This window comes from Myodes glareolus, chromosome 6, assembly GCF_982192425.1.
Source record: "Myodes glareolus chromosome 6, mMyoGla1.1, whole genome shotgun sequence".
Taxonomy (NCBI): Eukaryota; Metazoa; Chordata; class Mammalia; order Rodentia; family Cricetidae; genus Myodes; species Myodes glareolus.
The window spans coordinates 63,767,594-63,775,571 of record NC_142031.1 but is presented as its reverse complement, the minus strand read 5'-3'; the positions used below and the strand labels follow the sequence as shown (position 1 = coordinate 63,775,571).

At 42.1% G+C, this 7,978-nt stretch overlaps 1 pseudogene; it reads left to right on the top strand.

The window, feature by feature from the left end:
• The first annotated feature begins 423 nt into the window (after positions 1-423).
• Positions 424-2,694, top strand: LOC148121841 (histone-binding protein RBBP4 pseudogene; annotated as a pseudogene).
• The last annotated feature ends 5,284 nt before the right edge of the window (positions 2,695-7,978 follow it).

Sequence of the window (7,978 nt, the reverse complement as noted above, 5' to 3'; positions counted from 1 at the left end):
TGAGATTTAATATCTGACATAGTCAAAAAACAGAGATTCTGGTTGCATGTCAGTCATCTGAGTGGCCCTGACTAACTCATAGCTTCTATGCAGTATGCACTGTAGGTTTAGTTAAGAGACTGGAGGAATCTACACAGCAGTCTGGAAGTGTTGAATTAATTTGCACCATAAATAGACATACACAAAATAAAACAACCCTAAACAATGACCTAGTAGTGGAGAAACAACAAGGATACTAAAGTTATGCCAAGGTATTTTCTAAAGAGAATTGATATCTCCAATGGGGGGAAAAGCGACTACCAGAAGATTGTTTACTAAAAGAAAAGAGAAAAACATTAACACTTATTCAGGAACATGTGCAGATGTTTAGATAGTGGCTACTTATCTTTTATTTTGTACATAAGAAAAATATACTCGGCCTGTCGCCTCCCCGTGCCTCCTGCAATGCACGACCCCAGGATCCACAAACCCCTCCCAGCTCGCCTACCGCCATGGCTGACAAGGAAGCTGCCTTTGACGACGCGGTGGAAGAACGTGTGATCAACGAGGAGTACAAAATATGGAAGAAAAACACCCCTTTTCTTTATGATTTGGTGATGACCCATGCCCTGGAGTGGCCCAGTATAACTGCCCAGTGGCTTCCAGATGTTAACAGGCCCAAAGGGAAAGATTTCAGCATTCATCGACTTGTCCTGGGAACACACACATCGGATGAACAAAACCACCTGGTGATAGCCAGTGTCCAGCTCCCTAATGATGATGCTCAGTTTGATGCTTCACACTATGACAGTGGAAAAGGAGAATTTGGAGGTTTTGGCTCTGTCAGTGGGAAAATTGAAATAGAAATCAAGATCAACCATTAAGGAGAAGTAAACAGGGCTCGGTACATGCCCCAGAACCCTTGCATCATTGCAACAAAGACTCCGTCCAGCGATATGCTTGTTTTTGACTACACAAAGCATCCTTCTAAACCAGATCCTTCTGGAGAGTGCAACCCAGATTTGCATCTCCGTGGACATCAGAAGGAAGGTTATGGTCTTTCTTGGAATCCAAATCTCAGCAGGCACTTACTCAGTGCTTCAGATGACCATACCATCTGCCTATGGGACATCAGTGCAGTTCCAAAGGAAGTAAAAGTGGTGGAGGAAGTAAAAGTGGTGGATGCAAAGACCATCTTCACCGGGCATACAGCAGTAGTAGAGGACGTTTCCTGGCATCTTCTCCACGAGTCTCTGTTTGGGTCAGTTGCTGATGACCAGAAACTTATGATTTGGGATACTCATTCAAACAATATTTCCAAGCCAAGCCACTCAGTCGATGCTCACACTGCTGAAGTGAACTGCCTGTCTTTCAATCCTTACAGTGAGTTCATTCTTGCCACAGGATCAGCTGACAAGACTGTTGCCTTGTGGGATCTGAGAAATCTGAAACTCAAGTTGCATTCCTTTGAATCACATAAGGATGAAATATTCCAAGTTCAGTGGTCACCTCACAATGAGACTATTTTGGCTTCTAGCAGTACTGATCGTAGGTTGAATGTGTGGGATTTAAGTAAAATTGGAGAAGAATTGCCAGAAGATGCAGGAGATGCCCCCCCCCCAGAGTTGCTGTTTATTCATGGTGGTCACACTGCCAAGATATCTGATTTCTCCTGGAATCCCAATGAACCTTGGGTGATTTGTTCTGTATCAGAAGACAATATCATGCAAGTGTGGCAGATGGCAGAGAATATTTACAATGATGAAGATCCTGAAGGAAGTGTGGATCCAGAAGGACAAGGATCCTAGACATGTCTGCACTTGTGATTTAGACTCCCCTTGTTTTCTTCTGAACTCTGAGATGGATTTAACACTGGTTTGAGACACAGACTTTGTTCAGCTATCTGGCTACAATAGGTGCCACCAACAATACTATTAGCCCAAACCATGGGTGTTTTCTAAATCTTAACTGGGGGGCTTAATTCAACAAAGCCACAGACTTAAACTTAAATTTTTCTTCGGAAATTTTCTGGTAACAAACCCAGGTCTAAAGGTAGCTTCAGAAATGGGGCATTATTATGTGTGATTATTTTTCTATAAATATTGTAAGATGACATCTTGCAATATTTATATTCCTGGCTTGAACAGTTACTTCACTTATTCCTTATCCATTCTGGTCACTTACTTGAGAATCTGAAAAACTTGGGGATATAGCTTAAGAAGAAAAATGATCACACATGATATGCCCCATTTCTGAGGCTACTTTGGACCTGAGTTTATTGCTAGAAAATTCCTGAAGAAAAATTTATAAATTTATAAAAATGAATAAATTTTATTCAGGAATAAAAATGACATCTTGCAACATTTATACTCCTGGCTCAGACACCTACTTCACTTGGCTTTTGTTGTGTGCGTTTTTTTTGTTTTTGTTTTTGAAACTTGGGACCACCAAGTTGTGAGATGTATGTTTTTTAACTGACAGTCATACCATTGGTGAACTGTCAAGTTGAGAAAGAGTGAATTGCTAGTTTGTATTGTTTTTAAAATTAAATTAATCCTTGATAAGAGTTGCTTTTTTAGGAGTTAGTCCTTGACCACTATAGTTTGAAGCCATCTCCATTTTGGTTGACCTGTCTCACCATCAGGCCTGTTACTCTCTAAGACTAACTGTGTAAGTGCTTATAATGGAATAAATTGCTTTTCTATGAAAAAAAAATATACTCAAAGAAATAAGTGATATCTCAGGCTGACCTCCAACAACTATGTAGCCGATGACGACCTTGAACTTCTGAACCTCCTTTTCCTAAACACATGCTGAGATTTACAAGCAAGTGCCACCATGGCCAGCTTTATGCATTGCTAGGGACTGAATCCAGACATTCCTGCACGCACATAAGGCAAGCATTCTCCTACCTGACCGACATCCGCATTCCTGAGTACTTATTTTCTGTATACCACACTATTCCTTTCCACTTAGGGCTCATGGGAAATTAAACATTAAGGAAAATGAGTGAAAACTTACTTTGTTTTAGCAAAAGATTGTAGGGTTAAATAGATTTAGTGGAGAAAAGAAATACTTGGTAAGGGAATAAACTAACCATCAGATTAACAAGTATTAGTTTATCTCTACAATCTAAGAAAATGAAAATGACTACAGTGTTAAATAAAATCCAAGTTAAGGAAAATCTCTGGAGTCTGAAAAAAGTCTGTAATACAAATTAATGGTTTTACAAAAATTTCATTTGCCTTTTGTAAGATGGGGAAATCGAGCTTGAAGCCAATTTGTCTCACATGAGAGATGGTACAGTAGGAGTGATAATTCGTTTCCCTATGAATTTCAGGATTTATTAGAAACGAAAGATAGCCCGAGGCTACAAGGCAATTTTAAGTGACAGCAGCTCTTTGTGCAAACTCAGGCAATTGCCACTGAAAATATCAACGTGGCGGATACCTGCGTATGCATTTATAGAAGAGCTCTTATCACCGAGGCTGTCCATAAGTGACAATGATGTAGATTACACTTTGCACAGGTGGCTTCCCCAGGACCTTCAATCATATTGTTAGCATCCAGGCATTATGTTGGCCGAGCCCTGTCAAGGAGCACCAGATGTGGGATGGCCTTCTGTATATGTGTTATTTTTATTGGTTCGTGAATAAAGCTGCATTGGCCTATGGCAGGGCAGAATATAGTAAAGCTGGAAGAGATAGAGAGAGCGTAGGTGGAGTCAAGGAGATGCCATGTAGCTGTCAAAGGAAACAGATGCCCAGAACCTTTACTGGCAAACTACAGCCTTGTGGCAATACACAGATTAACAATTCAAGTTGTAATTAATTCAAGATGTAAGAACAAGCTAAAAATATGCCTGAGTCATTTGGCCAAGCAGTGTTGTGATTAATATAGTTTCTGTGTGATTATTATTTGGATAAGGGTGGCTGGGAAATATAAGAGCTGTCTCTCACTACATGCACCTGTCAGCATTCAGGCAAATACTTAGTCAGCCCAGGGCCCTATGGCCGTGCATAACCAATCATGCACTACATAGCTGTGTAATGCTCTGTACAAGTGGCAAAAGGTCCCTTTAAGAGATAATCTCTACCCATTCCTGCTCTCTCTTTCCCACAGCTCTTCTGAAGAGGTAGACAGGCCTTTGTGTCTTTCCTCTCTTGTCTCTCTCTCTCTCTCTCTCTCTCTCTCTCTCTCTCTCTCTCTTCCTCTCCCTAACTGTCTCTCCGTCTCTCTCTGTCTTACCATATCTAACTCTACTCTCTCTCTGACTCTGTGTGTCTGTCTGTCTGTATTCCCACAAGGCCGCTCTGTCCTTCCCTTCTCTCTTTTCGCTCCCTTCCTTCCCAATAAAACTCTCCACATGAGTGAGTTCTATATGGCCCCGGCGTATCTGTCTCTCACCTGCCATGGCGTCCCTTGGCTTCAGTCTACCAAAGTCCCTCTCTCAGTGTATCATAATATATATCTCTAGAATCTTCCAACTATTTAATCAATACATGGAGCCTAATTCCTTTCTCTTTCAATCTTGGTATGTAAGTGACTTGCCTATAACCTATTTGGTTATTTATTATTTTTATTTATTTATCATTTACTGATTATCAGTGTCCCAGGGATGATACTGAATGACAGTTAGGCTTCATCTTTGCTAGACAGGAGAAACTCTTACAGATTCCCACCTCTTTGAAAGAGTCCAAGTCAGTTTGCACAGACAGGCAAGGAGACATTCTGAGATGCCCTGAATGAAATGAATTGCCTGCCCGGCACCAGCCCTCACCAGTCCCGTGTGTTTCTAACTCTAGTCACTACCAGTCTGGAACTTCCAGAGCCACGATGGCCCAGCCAAGACACCCAGAAGTCCTGGCCTCAGGACACCAGGGAAATAACAAAATGGTTGTTCTGGCTTCAGACTCTGAGTTTGGAGTCGATCTTTTTCCCCAACAATAACTAATAACGAATATGAGCAAAGCTCTGAATATGAGAAAAGAGTGGACAGAAAAGAGGGACAGGGATACACCTACATGAATTACCCAGTATTGTTTCTATGTCAGTCCTCCTTCCACTGCTGCTGGGCACGTACAGCATGGCTGGAGTGTCCAGGATGAGAGTCTCAGGACAGTGCGTTCTCAGTCTGAAAAAATATCTGGGGCTACAAAGTGTGCGGAAGAACTCCTGGAATGTCATGGCCATGGTCTGTGTTCTCAGCACAGGGAGATGCTTTGTGAACTCCAGCTGCCTACGGATGGAGGAAGAAAAGGACTGGAAATGAAGTCATTTCGAAGCTACTTGCACATTCTCTGTATTCAGTATTGAAAGTTAAGAAAACTTTCTTAACAAAATAAAAAACTCCAATTCTAGAAACATATCGAGCATGGAAAACATGCATGATGATGTCATGTGCACTTGGATAGTTTAGCCAATGGAAGAGTAAAGGAGAGTCTTCCTTGGTGCTAAGAATGCCATACCGCAAATTCAAGGAGTTGGAGAAGGCTCTGAACTCTCTATGTTTAACTGAATAACAACCAAAGAATTGTTGCAAGGAAATATGAGACCTATGTAGCCTGCTGGGTCCTGCCCGACATATTTGTCTATGCTTGGGGGTGAGGGCAAGCATGAGGATTGAGGAAGAAATAGACAAGAGACAACAAATAAAGCCAGGAGGGCATCCAGTAAATACTGAGATAGGCCTCTATGGGGCGCTACTGAGTACCAGCCTCAGCACTCCTTCAGGGTTCAGAACAGGACTCCTACAAGAGAAAACTGGCTTGGGCACAAGATCTGAGGTGATAGAACAAACTAACTGACTCAGGCACGTTTGCCATGCATATGTCTTTATTCCTTGAGGAAAGATGAACGAAGGGAGAAAAAGAAGACGCACAGGGGCATCAGGGATAAGGGTAGGAGCAAGGCATAAGGCATAAAGGCAAAGCAAAAGGGGAAGGGATAAGACACAAAGGCAAGGCATCTCCACAAAGCTTTCAGTCTATATAGGCATACAGACCAGTTAACAATTCCATAGGTGGTAACAAAAGTATCAAGCAAGCATTTTACAGAGTCACGAAACACTGGTGAATCTGGCAAAGAGGCACCTTAAGTCTCAGAGGGGAGCGTGGCTGGGAATGCAGCCTTGGTAGCTATGCTGGCCTGTGGGCTTGATTTGCATTAGCATCTAGCTGGTTGAGTTAAAAGGATTCTCCTCTGGGGACCCTGCTTTTGACTCCAGCACAGTGTCCAGGTGAGAATTTTTCTCTCTGAAGATAGTTTTAGTGACTCAGGACTTTTCCCTGTATAAACAGTTAATTTCCTGGCCTATGATCCTATGTTAGTTGAAACTGAGGTGAAGGGTAATATAGACTATTAGTAACCTATTAAGTCAGCACAGAGGACCAGTAGATCACACCTTCCTGAGTCTGCTGTTAGAGCAGACATACAACCTTCTGTATGAAGCTCCTTTCTTATCAGTGACTACTGTCAATAATATAGGTTTATAGGGGACCATTTTTATGTAGATTTTTGCTGTGAGAACAAGGATTTGACTAAATCCTTTCCACACCATGACTTCATGGTGTAGGGGGAGGTATCTGGTTATCCTACAGGAAAAGTCAGGTTTATACACTGCTGGGGTACTAGAGAAGGGGAAAATGCCAAAATTTCACAAGATTTCTACAGAACTGATAGCGACTTGTGCAAAGGACAGATGTGCCTGTAGCTCTGCACAAGCAGGTCACTTCAGGAGGAATGTGTGTACACACTTCCCGGGGGAGTCCAATAGATCTGTCAGCTGTACATTTACTGTACAATACGGGGGGGGGGGCTTTTTTTTACCAAGATACAAAGAACAAACAAAGAAATTACCTTCCTAACACCCTAGGTCAAAACATCCTGTTGGTAGCCACACTTTAGATCAAACCTCCTGTCATATAACCTTGAGGGAGCAAGAATAGGTCTGAACTCTCTGACCTTTAGTCAAGCTGGAACACATCTCCTTCTGTGGGCTCCCACAATAGTCCAAACAATAGGCAAATAGCTGCATCCTTACTGTTTGTTGAGTGGTAAAGTCAGTTTTATGGCTTCATCTTATATATAGTTGAAGAACACACAAAGCAGAAAAGTGACTGCATAATCCAACACATAACAGGGTCAGAAAACACCGTTTACCATGTTTGCCAATTTGGACATTCTACTCCTCTAATCAAATTGCCCATAACTTGAAAAGAGGATTAAGTTATTTCTTCCAATTTGATCTCCTGTGCATTAGGTTTCATTAGCTCAGTACAGGAAGGAAAACTGTATTTAAAAGTCATTGATTAATAGCAAACTGAAAATTCAGTGCAATTTGGCATCAGCTCTGTAGAATTCCTTCTCTCATTGATGACTCTGGATTTGTTTCATTTTGAACATTCTTAGTAGCTGGAACTACAAGAGGCAGCTCTGATCATCTCTCTGATAAGTTCTGTAAGAGATGGCAAACTTTGCCAAGACAGGGCCAGGATACCTCAAGCCCAGTACGCCCAGGAACACGCTCCCAAGTCCACTCCCAGGACACAAAAACCAACAATATTTTATCACCACATACAGCTTTCTTACTTTTATAGGATAGAAGTAATCCGTTGGAATCAAAGAAAGTGGTATTTAGATTTCGGTCTGTAAGAAGCAATGTAACGCCTGCGGCTAGAATTCACTGCTGCTACTATCACAGCTCTTTGTATTAAAACCACACCAAGAGTAACGGTCCAGCCGGCCACAGACCACAACAGCCAATCACAGACCACAGCATTGCCTTGGTCACATTTTCACTGCGAACTTGTCATCGCTGGAGGTCCCACAATTTCACACAACACCTGTGGGGACCCTGTGTCCTCACCTTGCAGTCATTGGACAGCCCACACACTATAGGCAGTGTTTCCGTCTTTTGATCCCCACACTTGGGAGCTGCTTTGGAACAGCTAAGTAGAGCTACTTGATAAAGCAATCCAACAGAAGTATTCTTAAAAAT